The sequence below is a fragment of the Thermobia domestica genome, chromosome 13 (genome assembly GCF_964235325.1).
Source record: "Thermobia domestica chromosome 13, izTheDome1.hap1.1, whole genome shotgun sequence".
NCBI classification, from domain to species: Eukaryota; Metazoa; Arthropoda; class Insecta; order Zygentoma; family Lepismatidae; genus Thermobia; species Thermobia domestica.
Window position 1 is genome coordinate 32,781,605 of NC_137466.1, and position 20,934 is coordinate 32,802,538.

The 20,934-nt window shown below is 36.5% G+C and overlaps 1 long non-coding RNA gene across 1 annotated transcript in view; it reads left to right on the forward strand.

Annotated features, from left to right (window-relative positions):
* LOC145669156 (uncharacterized) overlaps positions 1-20,934 on the forward strand; it is a 33,791-nt gene that overhangs the window by 2,902 nt on the left and 9,955 nt on the right. Inside the window, exon 2 of the long non-coding RNA XR_014128151.1 lies at positions 3,476-3,588. This is a non-coding gene — a long non-coding RNA (uncharacterized LOC145669156). The remainder of the gene's footprint in view (positions 1-3,475; positions 3,589-20,934) is intronic.

The window sequence follows — 20,934 nt, forward strand, 5'->3', positions numbered from 1 at the left end:
AACATTCTGCAAGTAGTGTGGAGTGAAACAGGAAACAGGAAACAATCATAACCACAGTAACACAATGAGTACCATAATCAGGTTGTTGTCATTTGTAGTACTGTTGAACGATGAAATTCCGTTGGTTCAAAATGTATAACGCCATCTATTGGTTGACGTAGAGAATACCGGGTAATTCTTTTGGCATTGAGTGTTGAAATTCTGATACTTTGTAGGCTATCTGTGAAGTTTGGTACTTTGACCTACAAAGAGAAAACGAATATTAGGCATTACTTTCGGATAGTCCTTTCTAACACTTTATATCTTTCTTAACTAACAACGTGCACATTTTTCGCTAAGTGCATGAGTGACATTTTTAAACATCTGAATTGCTAGGTCTACAGTAGAATACCTATGTTCTTAGTCAAATACTTATACAATAACAAAGTAATATTGTTTACATCTAAAAATATTTTAAATGACAGAAAATTATAGGTGGCATATGGTGCATTGAACTAGAAACATGAGTTTATTATAATTATTACGTGACTATTTATTTTCAGCATCCTACTTATTCCAATCTTCTTTTTTGTAAATCTACTAGATTTATGCAAACTTTTATATTTATAGGAGAACTGCAATTTTTTAACACAAGCATAACGCTTTTTGAAGGCAAACAGACAGTGTAACATTGTATACGTAACATATGACATCACACTCCTCACAAAACGTTTCTCTTTCTGTGGCGTAAACAATTAATTCTTCAATATTATTTAAATATTTTATCTTCATAACAACGAATTATTCAGATTGTTAGTATATGTTATACTGAAATCAAGCTACACTAGAGTTACTAAATCAAAACTTTCGCTCGAACTGGAAATTACTATTACAACAGAGAAGACTGAGGTTGTTTATGAGTAATAGACTGCATGTTCTCATATGATAGGTTTGGGACCAAATATTTTCTGACTAGTTTTACCTATTTCCTAACGTTAGATAAAGTAGTGACCGGAACGGAATGTTTGGTTAGGGAGGAGAGGAGGAAGTAAAACAGGTAACTACCTATGAAATTTTCAGTATTTGGGTAGTATTTTTAGTGGAGACATGAAGTACGAACTTGATATAGAGGCAAAGATATGAATAGTGAGAAGAATTTAGAGAAAAGAGAAGGGTCAGTAGCAGACAGATGACACGGGATGACAGATATCGCATCACGTGATTAACAACTAAGAAATATGCCGTTGATGTCAATATTTCACAGTTGGAGAGAAGCCATTATTATCAGAAGAAATAGGATTTGTGTTCATCAAAAGTCAAGGAATAAGTAAGTATCATTATTTAAAATTGTCAGAGCATACTTACAAGTAAACCTTACGTTTGGGTGAATCGAGTTGCTGAATGAGACACATATGAGAAAGTAGTACTAAATATGGTCAGTATTTCAGTGAAGTTGTAGGTGCGAAGCTCCAGGGGTTTAGGAGATACAGCTACCAGAATATCACATGGAAGTACAGAATAGGCTTCATACAGTTGGAGGTAAAAGCCCTGTAAGACCTCTTGTAACGACAAAAGGTAAATGAAAAATATATGAGTACATATTAGGACTAGGGGGAAGTCATATAGGAAGGGTATACCTGACATCCCCTAATAGAATTTTCATATGGTATCGCGGGAGTTGGCCAAATATCCGTTCCACTTCTTTGTGAAAACTGTCTCTTATATCGTCATTCTTATCTTCTGTTGGGACATGTACATTTAAAACAATAATATCAGACCACCGACTCTTAAGAATAATAAACTAAAGTCTATCATTAATAAATTCAATTCGCTTAATCGCTGATAATATTCGTTTGTGAACGAAAAATCCTGTTCCTAACTGATGATTTTTATTTCCTTCCCCGTATTTCCGGACTTCACAGTTCCATTTCCTTCCCACTTAACTTCCTGAACTCTTAACAGGTTTTTCCTGTATTTTTCTAACTCGTTCGTTACGGATTTTAACACATCTTCCGTATGAAGACTTCTAATATTCCATGTTCCAAATCTCATGTCCATTTTAGTTTGGGTAGGGCAATTATTGAAATTCAGATTTGAGTGAAAGTTAGTTTATTATTTGTAGACTGGACATAAAATCCTTGGTAAGTGCCAAAATTGGAAAAAGTTTGGTTTAATGTAGATATATGGCCTATGTGCCTAACAGTACTCAGTGAAAAACTGGCTATCTTACTGTGGAAGTAGTTCAAATAATTCCCAGAAGGATGCGCGTGCCTATATGTCCCATTTTGGCACTTTGCACAGATTTTATATTCAATCTACAGTTTTCTCCTTTACCCTTGTTAAAGATTTGTAACAGTACTTGTAGTAGCATGCATGTAACGTATGTTGTGAATTTGGTCCGTGTTCTGCCTCCTAAAGACTCTCGAAATGAAATCATTCCATTATATATGAAGAGAGCGAACAAACTTCTTTTTTTAAAAAAAATTCCTGGGGTTATGGAGAATATTTAGGCTGTGCGTGGGTCAACGTCACTTTTATGGTTCTTGAACATCAGCAGAATTGAGATTAATTGAGTTATGACTGTGCATGGTAGGAAATAAGAGGAAAAGAAATGCTATGATAAGAATAAAACAGATAGGGTAAACAAATACATACAATTATTTCCTAAAATCCTGTACGTACTTTTTCTTATTCACATCTTTCTTCAAAACTTCTTTATCAGGGTAGTGTTCTGTCCATTGACCTAGAAGAACAAATCGTGCAAATCCTTGCTTCTCTATCTAAAGTAACAAGTACAGAACATCTGCCTCTTATATGAGAATACGAAACAGTTAAGAAAAATAACAAAACGGTATTTTGCGTGGCCAACCTACGCAGGTAAATTTATCATTGTTATCATAGGGTAAACATTGCTTCAACCCGGCCAACTTCCAAGATAGACAGGTGGCCATCTTACAGAGTAATAAGTAACGAATGTCTTATGGAAAAAATGCAGGTTCAAGACGAACCAGGCCAAGATAAGCCGGTGGCCAACTTAGAGAGGTGGCCAAGTTGACACGTGTTACAGTGCTAAGTATTTTATACCCTTTTAGGTATCTATGTGAGCCTAAGAACCTAAAGGAATACATGAGAAAGTCTAAAATTACCTTATTAAGTAGTTTATAGTAATTAGTGGTACCTTTCTTTAGAAATAAACATTTTAGACATCAGAGAAGGGATCATTCCCTCGCTATAAGTTTCGATCCTATTAGAAATAATCTGCCAACTAATAGCTACACATGCAAATGACAATTTTTCAGCATACTTTAACTTACATTTTAAGCTTCGATGGATTGTAGATGCGTCCGGCTTACCTGAAAATATCTCTACCTTTTTTAGATTGCATTACAACCTTTCAGCTACTTCGTTCACTTGTACTTCAGTCTAAATATTTATTGAGATATAATTTTATGAATTAATATATAATCGTAATTTATAAATAAATTTCCTTTTTCAGAATATTACTCAGGATGAGATAATACTGAAGTTCATGCTACGGAAAACCATCAAACACAGAATCTTGTAACATTAAATATTAGATATGGTAAATGGAAATGGAAGCAAGACAAGGTAAGAATATTTTCTTACTCACGGGTATAGAACATTAGAAGTTACTTCAGGATTTTAGATATAATAGCGTAAAACTTAATGGAGTCTTCAGTCTGTAGTTACAGAATTATGCTCATTAGGTTAAGAAAAACGGGTGATTAATAAAAGAAATTGATAATAAAAGTGGAGCGGAGACAATGAGAAGTGTCGGAGACAATGTTATTTCCAAAAGAAACCAAAAGAACCAAGAATTCCAAAAGAAACCACGGAGACAATGTTATTTATTACAAGCTTACGTCCCCTGGGTTTAAAGCAGAAACTCTTCGCCATCTTATACGTATGCGCAGTAGAGTCATTTCAGATTTGGCTTGGGGGGGGGGGGCAAAACCCCTTGATATATAAAAATTTCGCGTTTTTCATTGACTTACTACTATTCTATTGATAAAATCTATATAAATCTCAAACTCAGAGGGAAAGGCCCCTCCCTGCCCCCCTAAATGACGCCCCTGCGTACGCGCTCTACTATTGAAATCAGTGGCTCCGAAGACAAAATAGAGAAATTAGATATGAAAAACCACAATTTGTTAATGACCAAGGTTGGCTTAGTACATTCAGATTGTGCAATTTATTTGGACAGTTTTATTAATTTATTTATTACATTTAATTATTTTTTTCAATTATACGTAGTAGGAAGGTAAGCATGTAGCTAGTTCGATTCATACCCTTAAGTATCGGATATGTGCTGATTGCCACGGGTGCTGACTGCCACAGCCAATTATTGGTGCTGATTGCCACGACTGTCGCTGATTGCAAATATGAAGGTGCTGACTGCCACGACGGCGTGCTGACTGCCACGAGCCTGGGAGAAACTGTACTTGGAAAGTGAGGAATTAATCCCTCATACTAAATTTATGATTATTAATTAATTTAGTAGGAATTAATTTAGAAATCATCACAGCATATCTATGTGGCATTCTATAAGTTACAAAGTTGCTCACTAAGTGGAACGACATACACTTGGATGTTATAAAGGGATTGTTTTTTCTGATATATGTACAATTTGCACATTTCATTGTTTATATTAATTGTTTTATTGTATTATTTAATGGATATGATGGTCTGTAGCCAGCTGACAAGGGAAGTTTGGGAGAAGCACTCGCCTGCAGAGAAATAAGCATGTCATTTGAAGGACCAATTCATGCTGATTACAACAGGTAATAAAACTCCTGTACGTTGAGAACTGTTCGAAATATTCAGCTTGGAAATTTATATGAGAAAATGAGTGGATGCACGTTTCAATGCGTTAAGTATTCTCACCTATGGCGAAGCCTGATGGTTTGAAATTGCTATTGCTTGATCACTGGGGTCCATTCCCAGACAAATTGTCCATTACAAGTTGCATGACGGATGGCAAAGACCTAATGGTTGAGAAGATACCAAAGAATTGCACACGATTTGTGCAACCATTTGATGTGTTTTGATTCCGATCAATCAAAGATTATGGCAGGAGATTTGTACATAGTATGAATCTTCTTCATCTGGACGTTATAATGTACCAACGAAACAATCAAATAAAGTTCGTGTCCATATGAATCACTTCCGGTCACCGCGATACATTGGATTTTTCAGTTTGCGTTCTGCAAGGCAGGTTACGAACAAATTATAGGCCTATAACTTTTGAATCACTTGTCGAATTTGCTTTTTGCTTTGCTTCTGAGAACTGTTCTCTTGACGGATGCAACACAATTGCACATATAAAATGTTCATGGTGCAAGGGAGTCTTTTGCCTGCGTCATTTCTTCATAAAACAGAAGAACAACAGTGATCAATTTTAATCTGTAACCTATGATTATTGTGAACAATGTAATGACTAATTGTATCTAACAAACCCGTTAGTTATTGCGAAACACTTTTTTTCTGTTACTTCCGATAGCTTTCAATTCATATGTCAATATTCGTTACTAATTATGTTGTACTTAACGCGTATAAATGCGTATATCCTCATTTTCTCATGTAAACTTCCAAGTTGAATATCTCGAACCGTTCTCAACCGTACAGGAATTTTATTAGCTTGTTATAATCAGCATGAATTGGGACTTCAAATGGCATGCTTAGTTTCTCTGCAGGCGAGTGCTTTCTCCTGAACTTCCCTTGTGAGGGACAGCCAGCAGTGTTTTTTTGATGGAACTTTAAAGAGCTGCTCGAAACAATTTGCACAGCTGTACACAGTTCATGCTGACATAGGGAGTTCAAGTGAGAATACATAAATCGTACCAATTTTGTACGCACCGCTCCCTGACAAAAAATATTGTCGCATATCTATAGCTGTCTTCTTGTAAGAATATAATTTGATAATTTTGCAGAGTACTTTTAATACTTATATTATGTGTATAATCAGGAAATGTATATTTGTGGTAAATTTCATAGGAAAAGAATTATAAATACGAAAATCATAATGAGTAAAATATTTGGTCTAGGAATTAATTCGTGCGGGTGGACAAGAGATGGCGCAACGAACGGAGCGTCCCACAGTTCCGTGTATCCACACATGTGTTGCAAACCCCTGTCATCGCGTATCGTTCGTAGTATAGGGCAGTGGATTAAAGCGTCAACAACACCAGTTTGTAGTTAAGTGAACATGGCGCAATTTGTGCCTGATAAAGTGTTTTTGCGGGGTGTCCTGCTGCATTACTTTAACATGCAGAAAAGTGCGACTGAAAGTCATCGTATTTTGGTGGAAGTGTATGGTGACCATGCTCTAGCTGAGCGAACGTGTCAGAAGTGGTTTGCACGGTTTAGAAGTGGTGATTTCGGCTTGGCAGATCAAGAGCGAGCTGGACAGCCAAAAAAATTTCAAGACGAAGAATTGACAGCATTGCTCGAGCAGGATTCGTGTCAAACGCAGGAACAACTTGCAGCAGCATTAGGCGTTGATCAAACAGCAGTCTCCAAACGCTTGAAAGCCATGGGAATGATTCAAAAGATGTCACATTGGGTTCCACATGAATTGAAAGACAGAGACGTTGAAAGACGAAAAACCATTTGCGAATTGCTGCTTCAACGACAGAGCAGAAAGGGGTTTCTGCATCGAATTATTACGGGTGATGAGAAGTGGATCCATTACGAGAACCCTAAACGAAAAAAGGCCTGGGTGAAACCAGGTGAACCAGGTCCATCACAACCAAAACGAGATATTCACTATGCAAAGGTTATGCTGTGCATATGGTGGGATATGAAAGGTGTGGTGTACTATGAGCTGCTGCAACCGGGTGAAACTATGAATGGAGAACGTTACCGACGACAATTAATGCGTTTGAAGCAAGCTCTGGCCAGAACACGACCAGAATGGGAGAACAGACATGATAGACTTATTGTTCAACATGATAACGCTCGCCCACATGTAGCAAAACCGGTCAAAACCTATTTAGAAAATGTCGGATGGGAAGTTTTACCCCACCCGCCGTATTCACCAGACGTTGCTCCTTCGGACTACTACTTGTTCGATTGCATGAACAACGATTTGATTGGACAGCGGTTTACTTCTTCAGAAGATATCGAAACATGGGTCTCTGACTGGATCGCTTCCAAGGATGAGGACTTCTTTCGCCACGGAATCCGTACCTTGCCTGACAGATGGGCGTAAGTGGTGGCTAGCGATGGACAATATTTTTCTTAAGGTATTTATGTATTTTGTGTTTGTACTACAGCTTCAATGTGTGCGTACCAACCGCACGAATTAATTCCTAGACCAAATAAAATGTAACTAAATGGACAAGAAAATTTTATTTTCGTTTTATTGTTCTTATTTACTGCTCTTTTGACATGAAATTTACCATATACTTGTCTTTGCCGATTATACACATACTAACATTTAAGAAATACCGGGCGAATTCGTTATCAAATTATATTACTAGAACAACATATTTATAATCATGTGACAATAATTTTGGACATGAGTGTACATACAGAGACCTGTTTACCTTTATTAGGTGTTGGTCTGAACAACACGATCCTAAGGTTCATCTAGTTTCTTTCATGCTTGTTGGCGTCCGGTAATGTTACGTCTATTGTGCTGCCAAAATGTCTTGAGCCGTGGCAAAAATGCGAACTAAAGCTCACATCCCGACACACCCACGCGTTGAGCCAATAAGGGTTCAGCTGCTAAGCGAGAGAGCCTTACAGCGTTTGCACACGTCCCCGGCAATGCCGGATCCGGCACCGACAATGCCGGAACCGGAACCGGGGCTGCTTTGCACACGCAGCCGGCAAAACCGGAGCCGGATCCGGCAATGTCGGTGCCGGTGCTGCTTTGCACACACATCCCGGTAATGCCGGTGCCGAAAGGTAGTTTGGGTTTGAACGTGATGGAGAGAACATGAGTCCGTTTTATACATTATATGAAAAGCTGCGTATATATGATTCGAAATTTTTTTATTAATTACTTTCGCATGTCTAAACAAAAGTTCGATTTCTTAGTATAACGAATTAGTAATCATATTCAGCGCTGTTCAGATTTTTTTTTTTTTTTTTTTTTTTTTTTGCAGGAGCCGTGTAATATTACAGACTGACTTGAATAAATGGAAGGGTCGTTCAATATCTGAGAAATAGCTCAATGCAAAGAACAAGGTTAATTGTATTACGTCAATCAAGTGACGTAGGAGCGTTAACGTCTAAATCCCAAAATATTTTTTCTTTAGTACACAAAGGTATATTTGCTCTTTGTGTGTGTGGATGTGTGCCCACGAGGTATATGGCCTTCTTTTGGTTTCTTTCTCTTTTTTTCACTTTTGTTGCCATAATTTTAACACCTATTTAAATTTCTCAAAATTGAAACATGCTGAGATCAAGCTATTTAAAATAATAATAATAATAATAATAATAATAATAATAATAATAATAATAATAATAATAATAATAATAATAATAATAAGCTCTACAAAGGCAACATTGCGGCTGCCTATTCACTCAGTATACAATCGTTCTATGGAACAAATACCAGACAAGACAGAGTACATATTTTTATTACGATCTATAAGGTAAAACAGTATGCAACCACAAGAATAGAAATTTTCTTGTTCTGTTTGTGCATTTTCAGTTCTTTCTGTAGCTGTGTTGTAGTTTTTATTTAATTTTATTTACAACCTTTGTTATGCTTGAAAATGCCTACTTCTACGATTATGATGGATATTTATACCGTACATACTGGGTTGCATAATTAACAGGATAAGCACTGGACAACTATCCTAGATTCATAATTTCTTCGTATCTCCATTTTGTTCATTTCCGCCAAGTTGATTTTTTAAAAATTATGACTTCATATATGCTAAAACATATTCTCTATCAAAACGAATCCAACGACCCCTTTGTTTAAATCGTTTAAGTAAGTTTCAGCTGTAGAAGATAACAAATTAATATGCATACATACATGTGTGAAACTCACTTTACGCGTTGCCGTAGTTGGATAATTCAAACAAGATCTGAATTTCTCTTGCTGAGAATTTATGTAAATAGCAAGCCACTATATCTGTGGTACCTCACAGCCATTTTTATTATTTCATTCTTCATTATATATTCATATGATGTGAGAAAAAGAAAATAACAAAAAACCTGAAGTAAACAAAAAATCCAAATACAGGAAAAGAAACAAGAATACACAACGCCTTGCCACTCACTCACTGTAGCTAGATTGAAGAAACCTATCAACAAGCCGGCTCCGTCTTTGCCGGCTGCGTGTGCATCTACGCATAATAAAACATTGCCGCCGACAAAACCGGAGCCGGAGCCGGCACCGACATGTCGGCGGCTAGTCCGGCTGCATTTGCCGGAGCCGGGAGTTCCACCGGCTTTTTTGCCGGGTCGGAAAGCGTGTGCCAGCTACCATTTGATTACATTGCCGCCGACTCCATCGCCGGCATTGTCGGAACCGGATCCGGCATTGCCGGGGACGTGTGCAAACGCTGTTAGCGAAAGAGAGTGGGATTCCTTCAGCCGATAGCAGCACCTGAAACGGAAGACTGGGTGTCGAGTCAATGTGGTATGTTTATAGCAACTTTCTCTCAGGCTCGTGGCAGTCAGCACGCCATCGTGGCAGTCAGCACCTTGATATTGGCAATCAGCGCTAGTCGTGGCAATCAGCACCAATAATTGGCTGTGGCAGTCAGCACACGTGGCAGTCAGCACCCCACCTAAGTATCTGCGTTAAGACTATTTTGAGTTTATTGACTCATGTTCTAACTAATTAATAAACTCTATGGGCTATGGAGCTCGGGAGATCCAATACCGCGTTCACAAAAGCTCTCTATTGACTTGTATCCTTAGCCAACTGGGCTCAGTTTCTACCATTCGTATTTTTGTGAGATCCATCTTAATATTGTCCCCCCATCTGCCCTAAATCTTCCTAATGGTCGTTTCCCGATTGGATTTCCAGTTGAAACTTTGAAAGCGTTCCTACTTTCTTCCATTCTGGCTACATGACACTGCCCACCTGAGCCTTATATTGTAGACTTGATGACGCTAACAATGTTTGGTAAACGGACTCTGTTCTAGTATTTTTATTTATTACTTGAAAAATATTTTGTAGAACTGATATAAAATGTTCTTGAGTATAAAGTACTACTAGCAATTGTTTCCGAAACTCAACGTGGAATTTAGTTTTATAATTTCATTCCATTCCCTTCGTTCTCTTTTCTTCCCTTTCCTTTCCTTTTCTACTATTCCTCTTCGTCTATTTGCCTTTTAAATCTTTCCTTTCTCATGTTTCACCTTCTTTCTTTGATTTCTTTTCATTGCTTTTCTTTTATTTCTTTACTTTCGTTCCGATCGTTCTCTTTTGTTTCCACTTTCAAGAAGGTCAATGTAGCAGTCAAGCAGTTTTCACTGATCAAAGGAACGGTACTTAAAGGAGCAGTTCGACTTAGAAATGCATTTTTTACAATTTATTTCCATTTGTATAGTTGAAAATTCTAAAAGGAATGGTGTTTGTTTGATCGCGATACGTTCAATCGTTAGCGAGTAACAGAGGAAGAAAGATTTTGTGATGACGTCATACGTGGGCAAGGAGCGAGAGCAGGCTTACATACTACATAGTGCCAAGCATTTCGTTTGTGAGAGGTGCTGTGGCACGTTCTAAGTGCGGTTTCCTTTTCCAGAACTGATTGCAAAGATTTACAAATATCATCTGCATGTAGAAAATGATATCTGATGGTGGGCTGTACAAACGTTTTTATAATATTATAAAACGTATCCTATAAAGCGAGAGTTTAGCGTTTCAAAAAAAAATCGAAACCAATATGTAAATAGATGGCGGACGAGATTGCTGCAACACCTAAGTACCTTTTCTTTAATCATTCTTCCGATTCCCAAACATAAGTATGTTCATTTTCACGTTTTGTTGCAATTTTTAACGCTGACCCTATAATTTTTTGCTTCAAGGTATGTACAGGAGCGCAACATATGAGGCAAAAATGTAATAACATCTGTAAAGTTTGCCAGAATACGAAAAACACTTCACCGGTTAAATTTCTTTTATTCGCATAGCTGTCCGCGGAACAACTCTCATCACCCGTTTCATCATCATTGTCACATGATATAGACAAATTAAACGATGAATCAATGTCTTGAGGAACAGTCATCGTCACTGATTCCTTCTACAAGCCGGTATATTTCACTCCCTAATTCACATTGTATAGCTTATTTCTAAAGCAGTATATTCAGAATCATGAGTGACATCGTCTCTATTACCCTCTAATGCCTCTTCTTGACTACAACCGTCAATTGCGTCTTGTACGATATTTGTACGTTGGTAACTGGACATAAATCTGTGCTTGTTCAATGGCTCGGATTTTGAACCTTTCAATAATATACTTGGAACAGCATTCTTTCTCAGTTTCCGTGGAAATAATTCTTCTGGTATTAGCCAGAAGTGGATCTAGACGGTAAAAACTCAGGGGGGGAGTCAGAACCCAGACTATGATATGTATATCATGTTTACTAAAAACTTTCAAAAATATCTAAATAATAGCTTAAATCAATTTTGTCACTCAAAAACTGGGGGCCCGAGGCCCCCGGCCCCAGCCTAAATCCGCCACTGGCATTAACTTTTCTTTCAGTAAACTTGACTTCTCGAAGGCAGGTTCTTCAAGATGTTTGGAACACGAGTGATTTTATTTGGTACATTTTTTCCCATTGATTTTCTTGGGCCATAATTTATATCGATCTGGTGATTTCTCACGACTTAGAAACGTAAGAAAAGATACTTTACGTCCTCAGCTTCAACTGCACAAGAATTACAACCGAAAACACAGCAGGTGTTAGGCATTTCTACTTCACTTCACAGACACAGCACGCGCTGTACTAACACGTGTTTTCTACTTCACACTAGTGTTTCTTTCAGAAAAAAATCCGGGGGGGGAAGGAAGGGACACTTAGTATTCGAAGAGGCACATTATTTTTACACATACTATTATATTTATTACATTATAGACGTATTATCTTGGTCTCCTCCGGGGGAATCTCTCAGAGCTCCGGGAGACAATGCCACCCTAAAAACATGTCTGGACGAAACACTGTTTCGCACAACAAACGAAATTACTGCTCTCTCTCTACTCTTTTTTATACTAATGCTATAGGAAAAACAACTAACAAAAACTTCCCTCAAGAATTCAACACAGGGCAAGACTGCTAACAAATCCAAAACACAATCTATTAAATCCAATGCACTATTAAAGGTTATCAGCTACGTACAAGGGAGTGGTTGCTGACTCACATTGAGTTTCTCGCGTATCCCACCAATGACGTCACCATTTACGATTCATCAAAAACAAATACCTGTAGAAGCTGAACGAGACGGAATATCAAGATATTAAAAAATACGGGTCTCTTATTTTTTGTTTATCTTTCTATTGCACCAAACTTGTTTTTAACTCGAACTGCTCCTTTAAGGGGGCAGACTACTAAATATTTTTCAAACTATTACTAACAATCTATTACTATCAATTTATAACAATCTATCTATTACTAACAATTTTTCTTTTGCCCGTTTTTCGTAAGTGAAAACAGATAATGAAATGTAACTTACAACTACAATAAATAATGTTATTCTTCACCCGAAAATCAAAACTGGAAGAATTTTCAGTGTTGCCATCCATAGAAATTACAGTGTGACCAGAATTTGAGTTACCCAAAAATCTAGGTTAAGGCAGCGACTAGAAAAATGAACTCAACGGTAATTGATGACTTATCATATTGTCTTGGTTCCTTGTTAACTACTTTTTAAATAAAATGTGTGTTTATTTTATACTGTTTATTACAAAATTATATATATTCTACTGTTTATTACAAAATAAATACAAATATTATTTAAAAAGTAGTTAACAAGAAACAAAGACAACATGATAAGTCACCAACTACAGTTGAGTTCATTTTTCTAGTCGCTGCCTTAACCTAGATTTTTGGGTAATTCAAATTCTGGTCACACTGTAATTTCTATGGATGACAACACTGAAACATTCTTGCGATTCGTAGTTTCGGGTATAGAATAACATTATCTATTATTGTGGTAAGTTACATTTCATTATCTCTCTTCACTTTCGAAAAACGGCAAAAGAAAAAAACGTTAGCTTTTGAAAAATATTTAGTAGTCTGGCCCCTTAATTAAGATAACACAACACATCAGGGTTAAAAGTGGATCTGAAAAGGTACGGAGACGGTAGGTCGCGCCATGACGTCACGCCGCCCCCTGCCTATTTTTGCCCATTGTGATTTTTTCAGAAACTAGGGGAGCAGTACATATCTTAACGACGTGGAGGGACGGCGTCCCCCGGCGTTTCCCCTCATTTTTACTCCGCAACACATTTATTCGACGTTAACAAAATATATACGTAATTCCTTGAGAGACATAGGTAAACGTCAGTTACATCATCATTTATGCGCCCACAAACACACATAAGCAAATTTCGAAAACTTCAAATACCTATTTGATTTCTTCTCGCATTTTTAGTCACTCTGTTTATAGTGAACAAATATATTATTTTCAAAATTGATATGTCTAAGAGCTGGATCACGATGTTCAATCTCTGTGCTTATCAAAAGTGAAGCTTATTTCTCACATGCATTAAATATAGATTTATTATTTGTTTGTCCGTACTTGCTGCAAGATTTGAAAAAAATACTCTTCCAACTACCCCCATGCTTTCCCTCTCTTGCATATAAAATTTAATGTTAGGAAAGGATACCATAACAGCTAGAGTAACATTAGGGACACCAACCTAGATCGAAATGTAGGGAACGAAGTGAAGTAGGAGAAGTATGACCTAGAAGCTGTCGTGACCCATGACGAAACATCGTGTTTTCAGCGTTAAAGAAATGCCAGAATTCGATGTAAAAGAGCCAAGAATCTACAAAACCCGAGAAAGTTCGTCTGCAGAAGTCCCACATCAAGAACATGCTTTTTATAATCTTTGATTCTATTAGTAGCCTATAAATCATAAAAGAGTTTGTTCCAAATATACAGACGGTCTAGTGGAAATCTTGAAGCATCTATGGCCACAAACTCGACGGTTCCATCCAGAATACCGACAACACGGTATGTATGGGAACTTTTGATTTACAATGTCCCAAGTCACCGGTATCTGCTTATCCATCATTTTTTTTATATTATTTCCTAATCCTTTCATCTCTTCTGTACTTTCACTTCACGAAATTCAAATTGACCAAGTTTGATGTTGTAAACATTGAAAGAGTTTTAACATCAAGGCGCCAAGAATGTTCAGAGGTGTTTTGACAAGCTACACAAGTATTGTTTCGTTGTGTTGAACCCCGAGGGATGCATTTTGGATAATATACACCAAAGTTATATTGCGTATACGGTTCCAATTTTATCGTCCTAATCTGGAAAATAATAGGGCATTCCGTCTAAATAAAATATCCGTAACCTATAAATATTCGTATTCCATATTAATCTCCGCGGTGGAGAATACTATTTTATTATTATTATTATTATTATTATTATTATTATTATTATTATTATTATTATTATTAAGTATTCTTCCTTTGGCTTGTCCTAGATTAATTAGTGTTTTTATTTAAGTTTAGGTTTAGTAACGTTTCTTCCACGTTTCTCGATCTTCAGTTTTTTAATATTAACTCCCAATTTTATCTTTCATTTTTCAAATCACCAATAAGCTGTGTTCTTCTTCTTTGTACTTCTCGTTTTCCTTCTATCTTTCCATCTATGGTGGTATGAAGAATAAAATTCCTTAGCAAGACGTGTCCAATCCAATTGGCCTTCCTACGAAGGAGGCTCGCTAAAACCATCCTCTTCTCTCCTATCCCTTTTTAAAACATGTTCGTTTGTTTCACGCTGTCCATTTTCCTCCAACATCACATTCTCGCCCAAATGCGATACAGGGGTTAGACCAAATTCTGTCACATGGGTATCTGAGAGGTAAAAGCTTCCAGAACTGACATTATCACCTCGTAAAATAGTGTAGTATTAAGTATAGTGTAATATTGCGTATCTTTTCCACAATTCAACTTTATAGTGTACTACTTTACATATGTTATTTCAATACATCAATCCAACCGTAGTGTATATTCTAGTCACAGTGTGTTTAGCATTGCTATATTGCGAACCATAGAACTCAATGCACAGGGTAGCTCATAAATATATATAGGGGTCTATATATGATGTTTGACGTCGACCGGTAGAGCGGTTCGAGAAAGTTTCATCTGTTCCGCCATTCTGTCTGGCATACACTAACGGTTCTAAGTTCAGTGACCGTTGCCCCACACACAAGCTAGACAGTGTTACCATATCAACCTTTTTTGTCCAGAATTACAAATGCTATAAGCAGTGAAATATCATATCCATAATTATGGGACACCCTGTAGTCACGTAAAGAATAATAGTAAGGCACGTAAAGAATATAACGTTAAAGCATTTGTGTCTATCGTACGAAATGTATGTTGGAGGTTCTCGTGGCCATGGGTAGAATATAACATAAACATTCTGAAGGTCGTGAACAAATACGATAAATGTTTAAATGAAAGTGGTGATTACGTAGAGAAGTGAAGAAAACCAAAAATGTAACAGAATACTTTCCTCCAATGAATATTGTGTTTTTCATTATGTACAGGCCGCATTATGTATATGTAATTAAATGGTCTTCATTTTGTGGATGACCCTCGTAGATTACACACAATATTATTATTATTATTATTATTATTATTATTATTATTATTATTATTATTATTATTATTATTATTATTATTATTATTTTATTTATTTATTTATTTACTTATGTATTTATTGGCTTTTGAAATGCACGTCCGAAAGTGTTTTCCGGTTTCTTAAACGGTGGACACTAATAAAGTTGATTTGCTGAAAAGATCAGTTAGTTAATAAGGTCCCGGCCGGCTCAGAACCTTGACAAAAAGAAAATAGTAAGAACGTTTAGAAAACTGGAAGAACAATCGAACAACAACATTCACTATTTTGTCAGAGAATCAAACTCAAAACACTACAAGAAAACACATAAAATTGCAGAAGTGGACACAAGTGAAAACTTGTCCATTTCTGAAGGAGAAACAATACCATGTGGTTCTTTCTCTGCAAATACAGAAGCAATTTCTACGTTTGAATCCATTGTGAAGGAGAGAATTTTCACTGGAAGCGAAAAATATTTCTCCTGCCATCTCATGGGAATATAATAGAAATTTCAACATTTTTCAAATTACAGGTTACTAATAATACAGTATTCAGGAAAATCGGAAAAGGAATTGTATTTTGTAGTAATAATGAATTTTTCTTTATCAATATACTTGGAGCATTTTAGTTGCTGACAAAAGCAGCTAACAACAAAATGAAATGAAATGAAATCTTTAAGTTTTACGTTCCACAGTTATGATCAGACGGTGATGATGAGAGATGATTGAAATGGTGGACTGAAGAAAGTGGGAGGAAACGGGAGAACTCACGCACGCGGTGTTTGTCCTCCACAAAGTTCAATTGGCATGAGCAGGAATCTAACCAGGGACCCCACGCACTAGAGGTGAACGCTCTACCACTGAGCCACCGCGCTCCCAACTCCCAACGACAGGAAGCCTTCTTTAAGTAATTTCAATTTTTGTAATTCACCTTCTTCAGCCTCTTTTCTTTCTTTCTTTTTCTTTCTTCCCACTTTCTTTTTTAAAAACTCCAGTACCATGCCACTCTCTTAATTCCGTCTCTTTGTTAATGTTCTAGCTTCCTTTTCAGCACCGTGGCTATAAAAACGTGGACCCACAATTTAAGGTGGTATTCGAACCATCGTAATGCATTCAATTCTTTCATACCAAGAATCGAATCCGAGACCTCGCTCACCAATGACCCATGTGTTACTATTACAACTAGCGGGAAAAGTTTTTGATCTGTTTTTTTCATTCTTAAATTATTTCTTCTTTCGAGCTATAACACAATCTCAACATTTAATTCAGAGCTGTGTAAAATCGGGGATAGTAGCACCCGAAGCATATTGGTTCTCTTACTTGGTGTATTATAAATCTAATCAACACGTTCTACGTAGAATTGGACAAAATTTACAATCGTTCACCACTAATGATCAAATCACTAACAGATGAGTATAGCTACGAAATGATTTCCTGGATTCTCAAAATTCAAAATCTAAGGCAATAAAACGACAATGTAACAATTAAAATTTAAAGAGATAAAACACTGGGTTACGAAGAACAATTTATTGTTTCTGGGATATTCTTCATGTCCATTTGAAAGTTTCTGAAGTGTTGCGTCATACAAGAACACATATTATTGTTATTTCGCCTTACTCTTAGTTATACTGATACATAAGTTAAGCGAGTGCTTTCAGGTCTGAGAATTTTTATTATGATTCATAAGTTTTTTTTCTTTCTTTACTTCCGAACTATGCTATACATAAGTGATTGAAGGCTTATAGAACAGCTTCGCAGTCTATTGACAGATATAAGCAGAAACTGTAAAGGAAATCGAGTTGTTTCTTGCAATCAATTCAGCGTCCCAACAATAGGTTTCATCTCCTCCGTTAGTTCTCTATTCGAACCAGAAGTGGTTCAAAATAATTTCAGTTTCAACTCTTATCATCAAAGAACGAAAATGGCAATAAAAAGCCTCAAGCAGTTTTCTACAATCCATTCCCTTCTTTCTAGTACTTTGGTCCTTTCCTTTTTTTCTTCCATTCCCTTTCGTCTATTTATCTTTTAAATGTTCCCTTTATTTTGTTTCATCTTCTTTCTTTGATTTCCTTTCTTTTATTTCTTTACTTTCCTTCTGGTCTTTCTCTTTCGTTTTCATTTTAAAGGTTAATGTAGTAGTCAAGCAGTTTTCACTGATCCAAGGAACGATACTTAATTTAGATAACACAACACATTTATTCAACGTTAACAAAATATATACATAATTGTTAGAGAGATATAGGTATCCGTTAGTTCCATCATCATTTATTTGCGCACAAATACGCATGAGCAATTTTCGAAGACCTCAAAATACCTATTTGACTTCTTGCATTTCAATCACTCTGTTTATAGTGACCAAATATATGATTTTTAAAATTGATGTGTCTAAAAGCTGGATCACGATGTTGAATCTTTGTGCTTATCAAAAGTGAAATTTATTTCTCACATGCATTAAATATCTATTTATTATTTGTTTGTCCATGTGCCCCATAATTTTAAGAACTGATGTCGTAGTGCATGTACTTACTGAAAAATTAAAAAAAAAAATACTCTTCCAGTTACCCTGATGTTTTCTCTCTCTTGCATATAAAATTTAATGTTAGGAAAGGATACCATAACAGTTACTGTAACATTAGCGACACCAACCTAGATCGAAATGTAGGTAAAGAAGTAAAGTAGGAGAAGTATGACCTAGAAGCTGTCGTGACCCAGGACGAAACGTGTTTTCAGCGTTAAAGAAATGCCACAACTCGATATGAAAGAGCCAAGAAACTACAAAACCCGAGAAAGTTCGCCTGCAGAAGTCTCACATCAAGAAGATGCTCCTCACAATCTTTGATTCTATTAGTAGCCAATAAATCATAAAAGAGTTTGTTCCAAATATACAGACGGTCGAGTGGAAGTCTTGAAGCATCTATGGGCACAAATTCGACGGTTCCATCCACAATACCGACTACACGATAGATATGGGCCCTTTAGATTGACAATGCACCAAGTCACCGGTATTTGCTCGTCCATCTCTTCTCTTATATAATTTCCTAATCCTTTAATCTCTCCAGTACTTTCACTTCATGAAATTCAAATTGACCAAGTTTGATGTTGTTGTAAACATTGAAAGAGTTTCAACATCAAGGCGTCAAGAATGTTCAGAGGTGTTTTGACAAGCTATACGAGCATAGCTTTCGTTGTGTTGAACCCCGAGAGATGCATTATGGGTAATATACACCAAAGTTATATTGCGTATACGGTTCCAATTTTAACGTCCTAATCTGTAAAATTATAGGGCATTCTGTCTAAATAAAATAATCGTAACCTATAAATATTCGTTTTCTATATTAATCTCCGCGGTGGAGAATACTGTTCTATTATTATTATTTCTGGTTCGAATAGAGTGCAATTGGAAGGGGAGTTCGACAAGGATGCTGCCTCTCGCCAACACTATTTAATGTCTATCTAGAAAAAATAGTGAGAAAGAGCCTAGATGATGATGATGGCATTTCGGTAGGAGATAGAATGATTAGATGTATAAGATTTGCAGACGATATGGCGCTTGTTGCAGAATCTGAAAAGAAAATCAATAAAATGTTAAAAAAAATGAGAAAGGGCTTTGAGGAATATGGGATGAAAATAAATGTTAGAAAGACAAAAGCCATGGTGATTGGAACGAAGGGGTCTGTGTCAAACATAAAAGTAGGAGGGGAGAAAATAGAACAAGTGAATAGTTTTCGATACCTGGGTAGTGTTCTTAGTAATGACATGAAATGCGAACGTGAAATAAAAGCAAGGATAGGAATGGCGAAAGAAGCCTTTAAAAGAAAGAAAAGTATGTTTTGTGGGACCTTGGACAAAGAGTTGAGAAAAAGACTCATAAAATGCTTCGTGTGGAGTGTTCTACTGTATGGGACGGAAACGTGGACATTACGTAAAGGTGACGAAAATCGACTGGAAGCCTTCGAAATGTGGGTGTGGAGAAGAATGGAAAGAATTTGTTGGGTCGAGCGGAAAACGAATGAGAGAGTGTTAGAAATGGTGGGTGAGAAAAGAACACTTTTAGATATTATTAGGAAGAGGAAAAAAAACTGGTTGGGACATTGCCTAAGAAGAGATTCTATCATGAGGGACGTCCTAGAGAGTATGGTGGCGGGAAAGAGAGGGAGGGGCCGAAAGATACTACAATTAATGGATGATATTAAAACAGAAAGATCATACGCGAAGACGAAAAGGTTAGCGGAGGACCGTGGAGCATGGAAGCTTCTCAGCTGCAGCAAGTGACCTGCCAATAAAGGCAGAATACCTATGATGATGATGATGATTATTATTATTATTATTATTATTATTATTATTATTATTATTATTATTATTATTATTAAGTATTCTGCCTTTGGGTTGTCCTCGGATTAATTAGTTTTTTTTTATTATTTTAAGTTTAGGTTTAGTAATGTTTCTTCCATGTTTCTCGATCTTCAGTTTTTTTCTTTTAACTCCCAATATTTTATTTCATTTTTCAAATCACCAATAAGCTGTGTTCTTCTTCTTTCTACTTCTCGTTTTCCTTCTATCTTTCCATCTATGGTGGTATGAAGAAGACAATTCCTTCGCAAGATGTGTCGAATCCAACTGGCCTTCCTACGAAGGAGGAACGCTAAAAGCATCCTCTTCTCTCCTATCCGTTTTTAAACATGTTCGTTTGTTTCTCGCTGTCCATTTTACTCCAACATCACGTTCTCGCCCAAATGCGATCCAGGGGTTAGACCAAATTCTGTCACATGGGTATCTGAGAGGTAAAAGCGTCCAGAGCTGACCATACCACCTCGTATAATAGTGTAGTGTTAAGTATAGTGTAATATTGCGTATCTTTTCCACAATTCAACTTTATACTGTACTACTTTACATGTGTTATTCCAATACACCAGTCCAACCGAAGTGTATATTCTAGTCACAGTTCGTTATCATTGCTATATTACGAGCCATACCACTCAACGCACAGGGTAGCTCATAATTACATACATATATGATGTTTCAAAGACTGTGGTAAAGAAACTAGTAACAAAACTTGAACATAAAATTAAACACATTACTCTCATATCTTTACTTACAATAATTTTAATCTCTTTTCTTCATGGTACGGTCCGCCAATGCACCATACAAATCGATACATGCCTG